General features: G+C 46.3%; 1 protein-coding gene and 1 long non-coding RNA gene across 2 annotated transcripts in view; one reads left to right on the forward strand and one right to left on the reverse strand.

Annotated features, from left to right (window-relative positions):
* LOC310769424 (uncharacterized protein) overlaps window positions 1–16,891 on the forward strand; it is a 291,952-nt gene that overhangs the window by 3,968 nt on the left and 271,093 nt on the right. The gene's annotated exons all lie outside the window — the stretch shown is intronic.
* On the reverse strand, window positions 10,672–14,978 carry LOC310769612. Its single transcript, XR_014551737.1, has 3 exons — window positions 14,804–14,978; window positions 10,987–11,066; window positions 10,672–10,926 (listed from the first exon to the last, which is right to left on the reverse strand). It is a non-coding gene; the product is annotated as an uncharacterized lncRNA (long non-coding RNA).

Raw genomic sequence — 16,891 nt, forward strand, 5'->3', positions numbered from 1 at the left:
CTAATAAACAATACAAAAGCCCTGAAACAACACTCCAGCCCACAAATACAAAATCTAAACATAACACATTTAACAACCATTTAAAACAACCCCACCTTCTTGAAGAAGGCTGATATATTAGATTTAGAAGGTTGGAATGTGAGGTTTGGATGGCACGCCTACCTAACACACAACAAAGTGGCAGTGCATAAGGACTTTTTAAATCATATAGTCAGAATTTCATTATACAAGGTCTGGGATAAGTACCACAGACTCTTAGAGCCCAAAATATCCTGGTGGATATCCCGAGTGGAGATGATAATGGTAAAAAAGACAAACATGGACACAAATTGGGCGACTTACCAACAATTAATAAAGGTAGAACAGGGCCAATTAAAAATCAAATCGTATCAAGAAATTAAACAGTATTGTAACGGCTGGATTCAATATCACCAAATAGTGCATATATTTAATCAGGATAAGAAAAATGGTTTTGGAGAAAAGAAGTCATTATTACAAAAGGAATTAGTACAAACTAATAAAAAGACCCTATCTAGGATGTATGATCTACTTTTGGAATGGGAACTCAAGGATGAGATGCTAAAGGACGTTACGATAAAGTGAGCGCAGGATTTTGGCCGCAACATAATGTTAGAACAATGGGAATAGCTGTGAAAATTTGGCATCAAGTTCACAGCATGTTATACAATAATCTAATGAAAATGATCTACCGATGGTACCTCACCCCTGCCCCGAGGAATCGGCAAAAATCTATAAGCAAAAAACCAATGTGTGCTGGAGATGTAGCACCGAGATAGGAATAATGTACCATATATGGTGGGGTGTAAGGAGATAAAAAGCTTTTGGAACAAAGTTCATGAAGAAATCATTAAGATTTTTAAAAAATCATTCAACAAGAAACCAGAAGCATATGTTGCAAGCATATAATCTTGATTCTTAAGATTTTAGCCACTTCTAGCCTTAACAATTTAAGCATTATTAGGATACATGGTTATACATAAAACATAAAGGTAAAACTCTTCCAGGTGGCCTTGCCACATTCCCCCCTTTCAAGCTTAGAAACAAGTCACAGTTGTTTCTCCAGCTTGACTCTCATGTTGAACAACATATAGACAACAGTGCCTCTCAAGGGGATCTCTTCAGGGGGCATTTCACGAATTAGTCGAGCGTACTCATGCTCTTCTTCTGGCAGAGGGAGCAGGGCTCGGTATATGGCCATGATGTGGGTTTCGGTGAGATTCTTAATGCTTCCGGCCACCATTCCTCTGACTAGAGATATGCAGCAAGGGGTGATGCAAAGAAGTATTAGGAAGACCAATCCTCCTACTGCAATGGCGGTCAAAAGGCTATGTAACCACCCTACTCCTGGGACCCAAGACCACATCCATTCCCAAGGATTCTAACTGGGTTGGTTATCATTTATAAGAGCCTGTAATTTTTGCAACTCATCCTCAATAGTGTTGTTGAGGTCATGAAACTTCACTCGGCATTTGCCTTCCGGGACTATTTTACAAAAACCTCCTGATTTGGCGAGGAGACAGTCGAGAGCAAGTCTATTAGCTGCTGCTATCTGGTTCAAATTCTCAATCTCAGACTGCAACTGTCGGAGGATATGTGTAGTGGCATTGATGGTTTTCTCCAACCTGCATGTCAGGGCAAATAGTGCTTCACAATTTTGTTCAGCCACAACTCCCAGATGTATGCCGATGGTGAGGATGCTAACAAAGCCTCCACCAGCAGCACCCACAGACCGGTCCAGGAAAATCTCATCACTGCACTGTTCCCCTTGGACTTCTCTCCTCTTTCTGTTTCTAAGAGACGGTAGAGGAGGAAAAGCCTCCACAGTCACAGGGAAAGTAAAGGCACCTATTCCCACACACTGATAATTACCAGGATGGTAATTAGTGGCTAGTCCATTATACAAGAACCAACAGATGGATCCCTGTCCAGTGAAGTTGACGGTATATTGGGGAAAGTATGGATACAGATCTGAGGATGTGGTGTTGCTTTGGTAAGAGGCGTTGAAGGAACCCCACAACCAAAACTTATCAGTGCACTGTGTGTAATTTCCCAGCCAACCTTTATGTTGGTGGTGCTGGACATGTGGCCAATCTTTCCATTTGGCGTTCCATGATCCAGAGGCATAACAACAAAAGCACAAGCCCTGGGTGGTTCTGGAGAACCGGAAATATCAGTAGGAGGTAACATTCATTTCAGAAGGAGGTGTCACGAAAAGGCCACTTTGATTATACAGCAGGCCTGCCAAGACAATGTCAGGGTCCCTGATTAGTCCTGGGATGAGGGACATGTCAGCTACCTTTCTAGGGTGTTCATAATAAAGGGTGGCATTTTTGCCATATATTTGAAACATCTGCTTAGCATGCTCTACAGAAACATTTTCTTTTGTCATTGGTCTCCTCAAGGTCAAGATTCACATCAGAGTTAACATCAACTTCATCATGATCAAGGAACTCCAGGGGTTCAAGGAGACCAAGGATATCAACAACTCCTCTTTCTGTGCTGAGGTCCCTACAGGTAAGTGTTTGACCTCTACTATTTCTTCTAGGGTCACTATTGCATATCCTGCCTTCCTTTTCCCTTCCCAGATGAAGCTGCTCCCATCCATGAAATATTCCACATCAGGGTTCTTCAGAGGCTCATCCTTCCGGTCAGGGCAACTGGAGTACACCTCATTCATTACTTGGAGGCAGTCATGCGGCTCATAGTCATCTGCCTCGGGGAGGGGCAATAGAGTGGCAGGGTTCAGGGTATTTACAACTTGCAGGTGCACCTGTGGGTTTTCACACAAGAGTCCTTGATATTTAGCCATGCGATCATTGGAAATCCAGTATCTCTCTTTGTATTCCATAAGAGTTAAGACCGCAAGTGGCACATTCACATATATTTCCTGTCCAAACGTGAATTTGAATGCCTTCTTGACTAATAGAGCCGTGGTGGCTGCTGCTCGTAGGCAAGGGGGCCATCCTTTAGCTACTGAGTCAATAGTTCAGACAAATAGGCCACGGGTTGCTTCCAGCTGCCCATCCTTTGGGTCAGGACTCTTGCTGCCACCCCCCTTTGTTCATGTACATACAACTGAAAGGGCTTATTTGGGTTTGGCAGTCCTAGGGCTGGGGCCTGCATTAGCTTGGATTTCAACGCATTGAAGACCTCCCTCTGCTCGGTGTGTCACTCAAAATGAGCATTCTCTTTCCCCTTAGTGCTTTCATAAAGGGGCCGGGCAAGGTTACTGAAATCTGGGATCCAGGTGCGGCAGAAGCCTGCTGCTCCCAGGAATCCGTGGGGCTGTCTGCGGTTAGTGGGTTCTTTAATAATGCAAATAGCTTCCTTCCATTCAGGCCTCAATGCCCTTTGTTGATGGGAAATGTCAAATCCCAAATATCTCACAGTCTTTTGGCAAATTTGGGCCTTTTTGAGGGATACCTAATATCCAGCCTCCAATAATAGGTGCAACAATTCCTCTGTGGCCTCCTTACAGGTCTGATACTCATCACAAGCCACCATCAAGTCATCAACATACTGAAGAAGCACCTTTTCCCCAGGTACTGATTTGAATTTAGCCATTCATACTTCAAAAAATTATTTAAATGTTCCTTTATACTTTATACTTTATATTAATTCTTTATACTTTTCTATTTTAATATTGTTTAGATTCTTCATCGGTTCTTGGGCTGTGTTTGGATGGATCATACCTTCCTGCTCCCATTTAATCTGAATTATCCTTATCATTCTTTCTTTGTCGTTTATCATCAGTTTATATAACATCCCTGCTATCCCTTTCTCCGTCATTTGTCTTTTCTTCAGCACCATATCTATTTTCATTTCTGTCCTCGTTGTTTCCTCTGCTCTTTCCATTTTTATTAAATCATAAAGTCCTTGCACTTTCAGCCAATATTGTTTTCCTATATTTTCTAAAAAAACTTTTTTTGTAATTAAATCCCCCTCTTTATCAAACATATCTTTTAATTTATAAAATCCCTGATCTTCTAATTTCTTTCATCAACCAGGTTCCCTTTGACCCTCCTGCATATATTTTAATGGCATCCACCTTGCGTATGTTGGCATCCATTTCGTATTCCAGTTCTTCCAGATTCCTAACACAGTTTTCCTTGGTCCTATTGTCTTCTTAAAAGCCATGTTAATATCTCTATTAAATAGCCCTTCTCTTCCTATTCATTTATTTCATTCTCCAGCCTTATCCATTTAATCCCTTCCTTATATCCAATATCTATTCGATTTTTCAATTGGAATGTTTCATAGTAAAATTCTAAGTTCGGTATTGCCCATCCCATCTCTTCTTGAGATGAATAATTTACTATGTCTGGGGTTCTAACTCTTTAACTTCCAAAAATCCAATTTTTAAATATTTTATAATTTATATGTTAAAATCAATAAAAATTATATATATAAAAAAACAAAAATCCAATTTTTAAATACCTTATTCCATGTTTTGAACCATATTTTCCTAATGGCTAGTGTAATTACTTGAAATAAATATAATAATTTTGGTACCAAAAACATTTTAACTGTTCTAACCCTACCTAGAATAGATTAATTCTTTTTTTTTCTTCATGATTTTATATACTTCTTGATCTTTCTCCACGCTTCTTTGCAATTTACATCTGGAATCCTAGCAATATTTTCAATAAAATTTACCCCAAAGTATTTAACAAATTTCCTATTGATATCCATCTTTGTCATTTTTGCAATTTCCTTCTTCTCCTCTTTATTTGCGTCCCAAAATAAAATTTCAGACTTCTCCAAATTTACTCCCAATCCCGACTCCTCTTTAAAGTCCTTCAGGATTATCATAAATTCTCTTAACCCTCTAAGGGTGTATTATTGTAAATAATAATAGGATATCATCTGCATACATGTTTAACTTCATTTCTTCCTTTCCTTTCTTAGATCCTTTTATCCTTACTGAGTTTTGTATTCTGTCTGCCAAGTACTCCATACGCAATACAAATAGTAGTGGTGAGAGTGAACATCCTTGTTTAACTCCTCTTTGTATAGTGAATTGATCTGAAACCCCCTCATTCACTCTGACCACAGCCTTCCCTTCTCTATACAATTCCGAGATTGCTTCCACAGAGTTCTCTCCTAATCCTACCTCCTGCATAATATTCCATAAGAACTTATGTCTAATTGTGTCGAAGGCCTTATACACATTCAATTTTAAGACCACCAATTTTCCTTTTACCCTGTTTGTTAATAAATGTATTTATTAAAAAAAAAATAAAAAAAATGTATTTATTAAAACAACAAAAAAAATAAAACAAAATAAAAAATAAAAAAATGTATTTATTAAATGTATTTATTAAAACACATTTCTTATAGGATGGCCTATGTATCTTCCCTTAACAAATCCATATTGATCTTCCTTAATTATTTTTGGTAGTACCTTTTCCAGTCGCCTTGCCAGGATCTTTGTAAATATCTTATAGTCTTGATGTAATAGGCTATTTGATCTGTATGACCCCACCTCTGTAGGGTCCTTTTGTGGTTTTTCAACCACTACTATTTCTGCTAGTTTCCAAGTGTCTGGGGCTTTCCCCCCCTTCTAAGATATTATTAAATACTTTTTTCAGTTCTGAGCCCAGGATATCAATTGTTTCTTTATAAAAGTTTGCCGCAATTCCATCTAATCCTGGGGATTTCTTACTATTAAATGATTTAACTACATTCTCTATTTCTTCCAGAGAAATTTCCTCTTTCAGTCTTAATCTATCACTTTTTTCAATTTTAAACCCTAAACTTTCTCTATTTATATTTTTATTTTCTTCTTTATATAAAGATTTGTAGAATTCTGCAAATTATTTCCTTGTTTCTCTAGAGCTTTGTGTAAGTATTTTCCTTCTGGTCTTAATGGCCTTCACCCTCTGTTTATCCCTTCTTTTCTTTAAATAGTTTGCCAGTCTCTTATATGATCCTACTGAGGTTCCCTGAAAACCATTTTTTATTATATTATCTCTCTTCCACACCGCAACTATATCCAGCTCTTCCAATTCCTGTTTTAACTTTCTTAACTGCTCCTGTCTCCTCCTTAGAAATTTAACCTCTTGCTGTTGTTGCAAGATTTCAATCTCTTTAATTTTTTCCTGTCTCCCCGAGTACCAATCCTTCTTAATCGCAATCTCTTTCAGTATACAATGTCCTCTTATAACAGCTTTGAAAGCGTCCCATACTACCGGGATCTCGGCTGAACCATTGTTTTCTTTAAAATACCAACCTATTTGTTTTCTAATATATTTCCTGTCGATCTCTTTTGCCATTATTAGGTTATTGTACTGCCATCTCCTACTTTTTCCATCCTCTTCCAGTCCCAGCTCCACAAATAGCGGAGCATGGTCTGAAATCCATATTCCCATAGTCTTTGCCTTTCTAACACTGATTTCATTCCCTTCTTTAATTAGCACGTAGTCAATATAAGAGAAAGTCTTATGCCTGTGGAAGAAGAAGGTAGGTTTGGTATTGGGGTTTCCCCTCTCAAAAACCCATTACACCGTTATTTTAAGGTTAATGGGCTAAAATTGGCCACAACTTTATTGGTTACAGGTGATGAGTGGTATTGACTTAGGCATTGGTCCTATCCGACTATCCGACTTCAGCCTGTTTCCTTGAAAATCCGGAAGGGTTAACACCAGCAGGGGGAGCCCTGCTGATGCACATCAACTAGGCACTCCCCCAGGGTCACTGCTCAGGGGCGTGCCTTGGGCCCTGGCCTCCATAGGCTTCAGATGGGACCATGCCCCCCAGAATCCTTTGTCGGACTACCCTTCAATATCCGGGGGAGGTGATGGCGCTCCTCCCCCCCATACACCTACATAACAATACCCATATAAATGCCTAACCGCCACTCGAGCAAAGCTCGCCGCCAATACCCTCAGACCTGCAACCAATCCCTAATACCCGCAGATCTGTCAGCCAACCAAACATCGTTTCCCGCATTGGAAAGATGCACGCCATCCTCGTGGTAGAGGGTGGAAAATGTTCAGGCAGGTTCCAACTGGCCCAGACTGGTTGGAACTGGCCCAGACTGGTTGGAACAGGTCTAGGCTGGTTTAAACCAGGCCATGTTGGTTGAAACAGGTCCAAGCCGGTTGGAATCAGTCTAGGCCAGTGTGAACCAGTCTAGGCAGGTTTGTACCGGTCTAGGCCTGTTACCATGCAATATGTGCCATTCACTACTACTGACCTGCTAAACTGGAAAACCCATACCCTGCCTTTTTCTGAAAAGCCTCAAGCTATGCAGGACCTAATGGCCTCAATCATGGTAACCCATCTGCCCACGTGGCAAGATTGCAGGCATCTTTTAATGACCCTCTTCACCACTGAGGAAAGTAGGAGAATAGATGCCACCTCAGAGGGAAACCTAAGGGGGGAGGTGCCACCAGCAGAGCCAAACCCGATGGATGGGTCTGTATTTGGTACACCCTTGCAGATTCAAACTGGCTTGGACCGGCACCAACCGGCCTCGGCTGGTTCAAACCAGCCTGTATCGGTTCCACCCTGTTTGGACCAGTTCAAACCATCCTAGACTTGTTCAAACCAGCTTGGACCAGTTCCAACCATTCTCAACAGGTTCCAACCAGCTTGGACCGACACAAACCGGCCTCGACCGGTTCAAACCGGCCTCGATTGGTTCCAACCTGGGTTGGGCTGGTTCCAACTGGCTTGGACGAGACCCAACTTGTATGAACTGGTTGAGACTGGTCTGGGCTGGTTCCAAGTGACATAGTCCTGTTCCAACTGGCCTGGACCTGTTCTAACCAGCTTGGGCTAGTTTCAAATGACCTGCACCTGCTTCACCTGGCCTGGACCTGCTCCAACCTGTATGGGCCAGTTCCAACCCGCTTAGAACTGCTCAAACTGGCTTGGGCCATTTCAAACCGGCCTCAACCGATTCAAACCAGCTTGGACTGGTTCAAACTGGTATCAAAAGGCTCCAACCGGCTTGGACCGGTTCAAACGGGCCTAGACCGGTTCCAAGCAGCTTGGACCTGTTTCAACCAACTTGGACCGGTTCAAACCAGCCTAGACATGTTACAAGCCATCTGAGCCAGTTCCAACCAGTCTGGCCCAGTTTAAACTAGTCTGGGTATGTTGGAACTTGCCTGGACTTTTCTCCAACTAGTTTGAGATGGTTTAAACCGGCTTGGACCGGTTCCAACCGGCTGGGACCTGTTGTACTCGGCTTCGACTGGTTCAAACCAGCCTAGACCTGTTCCAACCACTTCAAACCGGTCTGGGGAAGTTGGACCAGTTCAAATTGGTCTGGAGAGGTTGGAATCTGCCTGGACTCTTTCAATCTGGTTTGGGCTGGTTCCTACCGTCTTGTACCAGATCCAACCAGTATGAACTGGTTCCAACAGGTCTGGGCTGGTTCCAAGTGACATAAACCTGTTCCAACCAGCTTGGCTCTGTTCCAACCAGTCTGGGCCAGTTCAAACCAGTCTTGGCAAGTTGGAACCCATATGGACTTTTTCAACTCGTTTGGTCTGGTTCCAACCATCTTGGATCGGATCCAATCGTTATCAACTGTTTCCAACAGATCAGGGCTGGTTTCAAGAGACATACTCCTGTTCCACCTACCTGGACCTGTTCCAACCAGTCTGAGCTAGTTCCAACCAGTCTGGGCCAGTTCAAACTTTGGACCGGCACATACTGGCCTCGACTGGTTCAAACCAGATTGGACCAGCACAAACCGGCCTAGTCCTGTTCAAACCAGCTTGGACCGGTACAAACCGACCTAGACCGGTTCAAATAGGCCTAGACCTATTCAAACCGGCTTGAACTGGCAAAAACCAGCCTAGACCAGTTAATGCCAGCCTAGACCTTTTCAAACAGGCTTGCACCCGTTCCACCCTGTTTGAACAGGATCTAACTGCCTGGACCTGTTCCAACCTGCTTGGACTGGTTCAAAACAGTCTAGACCTGTTCCTGTGTAAGCTAGTTCCAACCAGTTTGGGCTAGTTCAAACTAGTCTGGGCAAGCTGGAACCCGCCTAGACCTTTTCTAACTGGTTTGGGCTGGTTCCTACTGGCTTGGACCGGATCCAACCGGTATGAACTGGTTCCAACAGGTCTGCGCTGGTTCCAAGTGACACAGAACTGTTCCAAGCGGCCTTGAACTGTTCAAACCGGCTCAGACGGGTACAAACTGGCCTAGAGCAACTGGCCTGGACCTCCTCCAACCTGTCTGGGCCAGTTCCAACACACTTAGAACTGCTCAAACTGGCTTGGGCCGTTTCAAACCGGCCTAGACCTATTCAAACCAGCCAAGGCCGGTTCAAACTGGCTTGTAACGGCACAAACCAGCCTAGACTGGTTCAAAGTGGCCTAGACTGGTTTCAACCGGCTTGGACCTGTTTCAACCGACCTGGACCGGTTCAAACCAGCCTAGACCTGTTTCAATCAGTCTGAGCCAGTTCCAACCAGTCTGGGCTAGTTCAAACTGGTGTGGGCAAGTTGGAACCTGCCTGGACTTTTCCCAATTGGTTTCAGCTGGTTCAAACCGGCTTGGACCGGTTCCAATCAGTCTGAACCGGTTCCAACAGAATTGATGGTAACAGGGCGCCAGGGCACTGAATGTAGACCTTTCAGGACCGCATTTCCAAATCAGGCAACTGCATTTTGATCGGGAACAAAGGGAAGCGAATCTCTGGGAATCTGGTGAGAAGCACTTCACAAGGGTCATTGCGATGTGGGAGGAGTGTTCAACAGCTTGTAATTCAAGCACTCCACCAGGCTGTATGATAGCAAATTTCAAAAGGGCTTTCTCACAGAACTATGGTGTCAAACTGACCCTAGAGACTTTGAGAACGCATTGTGAGCTGAACTGGCCAAGCCAGATTGCGTGGCGAGTTCCCACCTCCCACCAGTAGGAATAAAGACCCATTACACCGTTATTTTAAGGTTCATGGGCTAAAATTGGCCACAACTTTATTGGTTACAGGTGATGAGCGGTATTGGCTTAGGCATTGTTACTATCTGACTATCCGACTTCAGCCTGTTTCCTTGAAAATCCGGAAGGGTTAACACCAGCAGGGGGAGCCCTGCTGATGCACATCAACTAGGCACTCTCCCAGGGTCACTGCTCAGGGGCGTGCCTTGGGCCCTGGCCTCCATAGGCTTCAGATGGGACCATGCCCCCCAGAATCCTTTGTCGGACTACCCTTCAATATCCGGGGGAGGTGATGGCGCTCCTCCCCCCCATACACCTACATAACAATACCCATATAAATGCCTAACCGCCACTCGAGCAAAGCTCGCCGCCAATACCCTCAGACCTGCAACCAATCCCTAATACCCGCAGATCTGTCAGCCAACCAAACATCGTTTCCCGCATTGGAAAGATGCACGCCATCCTCGTGGTAGAGGGTGGAAAATGTTCAGGCAGGTTCCAACTGGCCCAGACTGGTTGGAACTGGCCCAGACTGGTTGGAACAGGTCTAGGCTGGTTTAAACCAGGCCATGTTGGTTGAAACAGGTCCAAGCCGGTTGGAATCAGTCTAGGCCAGTGTGAACCAGTCTAGGCAGGTTTGTACCGGTCTAGGCCTGTTACCATGCAATATGTGCCATTCACTACTACTGACCTGCTAAACTGGAAAACCCATACCCTGCCTTTTTCTGAAAAGCCTATGCAGGACCTAATGGCCTCAATCATGGTAACCCATCTGCCCACGTGGCAAGATTGCAGGCATCTTTTAATGACCCTCTTCACCACTGAGGAAAGTAGGAGAATAGATGCCACCTCAGAGGGAAACCTAAGGGGGGAGGTGCCACCAGCAGAGCCAAACCCGATGGATGGGTCTGTATTTGGTACACCCTTGCAGATTCAAACTGGCTTGGACCGGCACCAACCGGCCTCGGCTGGTTCAAACCAGCCTGTATCGGTTCCACCCTGTTTGGACCAGTTCAAACCATCTTAGACTTGTTCAAACCAGCTTGGACCAGTTCCAACCATTCTCAACAGGTTCCAACCGGCTTGGACCGACACAAACCGGCCTCGACCGGTTCAAACCGGCCTCGATTGGTTCCAACCTGGGTTGGGCTGGTTCCAACTGGCTTGGACGAGACCCAACTTGTATGAACTGGTTGTGACTGGTCTGGGCTGGTTCCAAGTGACATAGTCCTGTTCCAACTGGCCTGGACCTGTTCTAACCAGCTTGGGCTAGTTTCAAATGACCTGCACCTGCTTCAACTGGCCTGGACCTGCTCCAACCTGTATGGGCCAGTTCCAACCCGCTTAGAACTGCTCAAACTGGCTTGGGCCATTTCAAACCGGCCTCAACCGATTCAAACCAGCTTGGACTGGTTCAAACTGGTATCAAAAGGCTCCAACCGGCTTGGACCGGTTCAAACGGGCCTAGACCGGTTCCAAGCAGCTTGGACCTGTTTCAACCAACTTGGACCGGTTCAAACCAGCCTAGACATGTTACAAGCCATCTGAGCCAGTTCCAACCAGTCTGGCCCAGTTTAAACTAGTCTGGGTATGTTGGAACTTGCCTGGACTTTTCTCCAACTAGTTTGAGATGGTTTAAACCGGCTTGGACCGGTTCCAACCGGCTGGGACCTGTTGTACTCGGCTTCGACTGGTTCAAACCAGCCTAGACCTGTTCCAACCACTTCAAACCGGTCTGGGGAAGTTGGACCAGTTCAAATTGGTCTGGAGAGGTTGGAATCTGCCTGGACTCTTTCAATCTGGTTTGGGCTGGTTCCTACCGTCTTGTACCAGATCCAACCAGTATGAACTGGTTCCAACAGGTCTGGGCTGGTTCCAAGTGACATAAACCTGTTCCAACCAGCTTGGCTCTGTTCCAACCAGTCTGAGCTACTTCCAACCAGTCTGGGCCAGTTCAAACTTTGGACCGGCACATACTGGCCTCGACTGGTTCAAACCAGATTGGACCAGCACAAACCGGCCTAGTCCTGTTCAAACCAGCTTGGACCGGTACAAACCGACCTAGACCGGTTCAAATAGGCCTAGACCTATTCAAACCGGCTTGAACTGGCAAAAACCAGCCTAGACCAGTTAATGCCAGCCTAGACCTTTTCAAACAGGCTTGCACCCGTTCCACCCTGTTTGAACAGGATCTAACTGCCTGGACCTGTTCCAACCTGCTTGGACTGGTTCAAAACAGTCTAGACCTGTTCCTGTGTAAGCTAGTTCCAACCAGTTTGGGCTAGTTCAAACTAGTCTGGGCAAGCTGGAACCCGCCTAGACCTTTTCTAACTGGTTTGGGCTGGTTCCTACTGGCTTGGACCGGATCCAACCGGTATGAACTGGTTCCAACAGGTCTGCGCTGGTTCCAAGTGACACAGAACTGTTCCAAGCGGCCTTGAACTGTTCAAACCGGCTCAGACGGGTACAAACTGGCCTAGAGCAACTGGCCTGGACCTCCTCCAACCTGTCTGGGCCAGTTCCAACACACTTAGTGTGGGATGTAAACACAGGAGCAGTCAATGACAACATTCCTAGAGTGTACATGTTAGAACATGGGGAGGGATGTCTGTCTAGCAAGCAGGTAAACTTCCTGGGGACGGACTTCCTCCGCATGTGACCAGAGGTGGGTGTGGCCTCACCTGTGCAGGTAAATGATAAAAGCACAGGGCAGGCAGCCATCTCTCTCTCTCTGCCATCTTCTTTCGATGAGGAAACATCTAAGGATGCTCTCTTGGCTCCCAGCCAAGAGAGGAGATAAGGCCTATCTTGCTACAAGATAGATTCTAAATGTATTTTACCTTTTTAAGCCTGTCTGCCTTCTGGGATCATATTGTGAACAGAACGTAAGTAAACTCTTTTATACTTTTATAAAGACTGTGTTGTGTCTTGTATTTTAAGAGGGAACAAAGGGGAAATTACCAGAGTAATTATTATAGAGGTTCTAGCGAACCTGTGCACACGTTACCGTTGCGAACTTAAAGGGGAATGTCTATAAACTCTGCTGATATTTTGGGAACTTGTTAGCACAAGTTGGATAAGGATATAATTAGTCAATATATCCTCTCCTGCGCCCCAGAACATTCCCACACTTAGAACTGCTCAAACTGGCTTGGGCTGTTTCAAACCGGCCTAGACCTATTCAAACCAGCCAAGGCTGGTTCAAACTGGCTTGTAACGGCACAAACCAGCCTAGACTGGTTCAAAGTGGCCTAGACTGGTTTCAACCGGCTTGGACCTGTTTCAACCGACCTGGACCGGTTCAAACCAGCCTAGACCTGTTCCAATCAGTCTGAGCCAGTTCCAACCAGTCTGGGCTAGTTCAAACTGGTGTGGGCAAGTTGGAACCTGCCTGGACTTTTCCCAATTGGTTTCAGCTGGTTCAAACCGGCTTGGACCGGTTCCAATCAGTCTGAACCGGTTCCAACAGAATTGATGGTAACAGGGCGCCAGGGCACTGAATGTAGACCTTTCAGGACCGCATTTCCAAATCAGGCAACTGCATTTTGATCGGGAACAAAGGGAAGCGAATCTCTGGGAATCTGGTGAGAAGCACTTCACAAGGGTCATTGCGATGTGGGAGGAGTGTTCAACAGCTTGTAATTCAAGCACTCCACCAGGCTGTATGATAGCAAATTTCAAAAGGGCTTTCTCACAGAACTATGGTGTCAAACTGACCCTAGAGACTTTGAGAACGCATTGTGAGCTGAACTGGCCAAGCCAGATTGCGTGGCGAGTTCCCACCTCCCACCAGTAGGAATAAAGACCCATTACACCGTTATTTTAAGGTTCATGGGCTAAAATTGGCCACAACTTTATTGGTTACAGGTGATGAGCGGTATTGGCTTAGGCATTGTTACTATCTGACTATCCGACTTCAGCCTGTTTCCTTGAAAATCCGGAAGGGTTAACACCAGCAGGGGGAGCCCTGCTGATGCACATCAACTAGGCACTCTCCCAGGGTCACTGCTCAGGGGCGTGCCTTGGGCCCTGGCCTCCATAGGCTTCAGATGGGACCATGCCCCCCAGAATCCTTTGTCGGACTACCCTTCAATATCCGGGGGAGGTGATGGCGCTCCTCCCCCCCATACACCTACATAACAATACCCATATAAATGCCTAACCGCCACTCGAGCAAAGCTCGCCGCCAATACCCTCAGACCTGCAACCAATCCCTAATACCCGCAGATCTGTCAGCCAACCAAACATCGTTTCCCGCATTGGAAAGATGCACGCCATCCTCGTGGTAGAGGGTGGAAAATGTTCAGGCAGGTTCCAACTGGCCCAGACTGGTTGGAACTGGCCCAGACTGGTTGGAACAGGTCTAGGCTGGTTTAAACCAGGCCATGTTGGTTGAAACAGGTCCAAGCCGGTTGGAATCAGTCTAGGCCAGTGTGAACCAGTCTAGGCAGGTTTGTACCGGTCTAGGCCTGTTACCATGCAATATGTGCCATTCACTACTACTGACCTGCTAAACTGGAAAACCCATACCCTGCCTTTTTCTGAAAAGCCTCAAGCTATGCAGGACCTAATGGCCTCAATCATGGTAACCCATCTGCCCACGTGGCAAGATTGCAGGCATCTTTTAATGACCCTCTTCACCACTGAGGAAAATAGGAGAATAGATGCCACCTCATAGGGAAACCTAAGGGGGGAGGTGCCACCAGCAGAGCCAAACCCGATGGATGGGTCTGTATTTGGTACACCCTTGCAGATTCAAACCGGCTTGGACCGGCACCAACCGGCCTCAGCTGGTTCAAACCAGCCTGTATCGGTTCCACCCTGTTTGGACCAGTTCAAACCACCCTAGACTTGTTCAGCTTGGACCAGTTCCAACCATTCTCAACAGGTTCCAACCGGCTTGGACCGACACAAACCGGCCTCGACCGGTTCAAACCGGCCTCGATTGGTTCCAACCTGGGTTGGGCTGGTTCCAACTGGCTTGGACGAGACCCAACTTGTATGAACTGGTTGTGACTGGTCTGGGCTGGTTCCAAGTGACATAGTCCTGTTCCAACCAGCCTGGACCTGTTCTAACCAGCTTGGGCTAGTTTCAAATGACCTGCATCTGCTCCAACTGGCCTGGACCTGTTCCAACCTGTATGGGCCAGTTCCAACCCGCTTAGAACTGCTCAAACTGGCTTGGGCCATTTCAAACCGGCCTCAACAGGTTCAAACCAGCTTGGACTGGTTCAAACTGGTATCAAAAGGCTCCAACCGGCTTGGACCGGTTCAAACAGGCCTGGACCGGTTCCAAGCAGCTTGGACCTGTTTCAACCAACCTGGACCGGTTCAAACCAGCCTAGACGTGTTACAAGCCATCTGAGCCAGTTCCAACCAGTCTGGCCCAGTTTAAACTAGTCTGGGTATGTTGGAACTTGCCTGGACTTTTCTCCAACTAGTTTGAGATGGTTTAAACCAGCTTGGACCGGTTCCAACTAGCTGGGACCTGTTGTACTCGGCTTCGACTGGTTCAAACCAGCCTAGACCTGTTCCAACCACTTCAAACCGGTCTGGGGAAGTTGGACCAGTTCAAATTGGTCTGGAGAGGTTGGAATCTGCCTGGACTTTTTCAATCTGGTTTGGGCTGGTTCCTACCATCTTGGAGCTGATCCAACCAGTATGAACTGGTTCCAACAGGTCTGGGCTGGTTCCAAGTGACATAAACCTGTTCCAACCAGCTTGGCTCTGTTCCAACCAGTCTGGGCCAGTTCAAACCAGTCTTGGCAAGTTAGAACCCATCTGGACTTTTTCAACTCGTTTGGTCTGGTTCCAACCATCTTGGATCGGATCCAATCGTTATCAACTGTTTCCAACAGATCAGGGCTGGTTTCAAGAGACATACTCCTGTTCCACCTACCTGGACCTGTTCCAACCAGTCTGAGCTAGTTCCAACCAGTCTGGGCCAGTTCAAACTTTGGACCGGCACATACTGGCCTCGACTGGTTCAAACCGGATTGGACCAGCACAAACCGGCCTAGTCCTGTTCAAAACGGCTTGGACTGGTACAAACCGACCTAGACCGGTTCAAATAGGCCTAGACCTATTAAAACCGGCTTGAACTGGCAAAAACCAGCCTAGACCAGTTAATGCTAGCCTAGACCTTTTCAAACAGGCTTGCACCAGTTCCACCCGGTTTGAACAGGATCTAACTGCCTGGACCTGTTCCAACCTGCTTGGACTGGTTCAAAACAGTCTAGACCTGTTCCTGTGTAAGCTAGTTCCAACCAGTTTGGGCTAGTTCAAAATAGTCTGGGCAAGCTGGAGCCCGCCTGGACCTTTTCTAACTGGTTTGGGCTGGTTCCTACTGGCTTGGACTGGATCCAACCGGTATGAACTGGTTCCAACAGGTCTGGGCTGGTTCCAAGTGACACAGAACTGTTCCAAGCAGCCTTGAACTGTTCAAACCGGCTCAGACGGGTACAAACTGGCCCAGAGCAACTGGCCTGGACCTCCTCCAACCTGTCTGGGCCAGTTCCAACACACTTGGAACTGTTCAAACTGGCTTGGGCCGGTTCAAACCATCCTAGACCGGTTGAAACTGGCCATGACCAGTTCAAACCAGCCTCGACAGGTCTGAACAGCTTCCAACCAGCTTGGACCAGTTCAAACCAACCTAGACAGGTCCCAACCAGTCTGGACAAGTTCAAACTGGTCTAGGCAAGTTGGAACCCACTGGGACCTTTTCCAATTGGTTTGTGCTGATTCCAACTGGCTTGGACTGCATCCAACTGGTATGAAATAGTTCCAACTGGTCTGGGCTGGTTGCAAGCGACATAGACCTGTTCCATCCAGCCTGGACCTGTTCCAACCAGCTTGGGCCGGTTTCAAATGACCTGCACTTGCTCCAAACTGTCTGGGCCAGTTCCAACCCACCTGGAACTGTTCAAACTGGCTTGGGCCGGTTCAAGCCATCCTAGACCAG

Source organism: Podarcis filfolensis, assembly GCF_964270895.1.
Source record: "Podarcis filfolensis genome assembly, chromosome: 8".
Taxonomy (NCBI): domain Eukaryota; kingdom Metazoa; phylum Chordata; class Lepidosauria; order Squamata; family Lacertidae; genus Podarcis; species Podarcis filfolensis.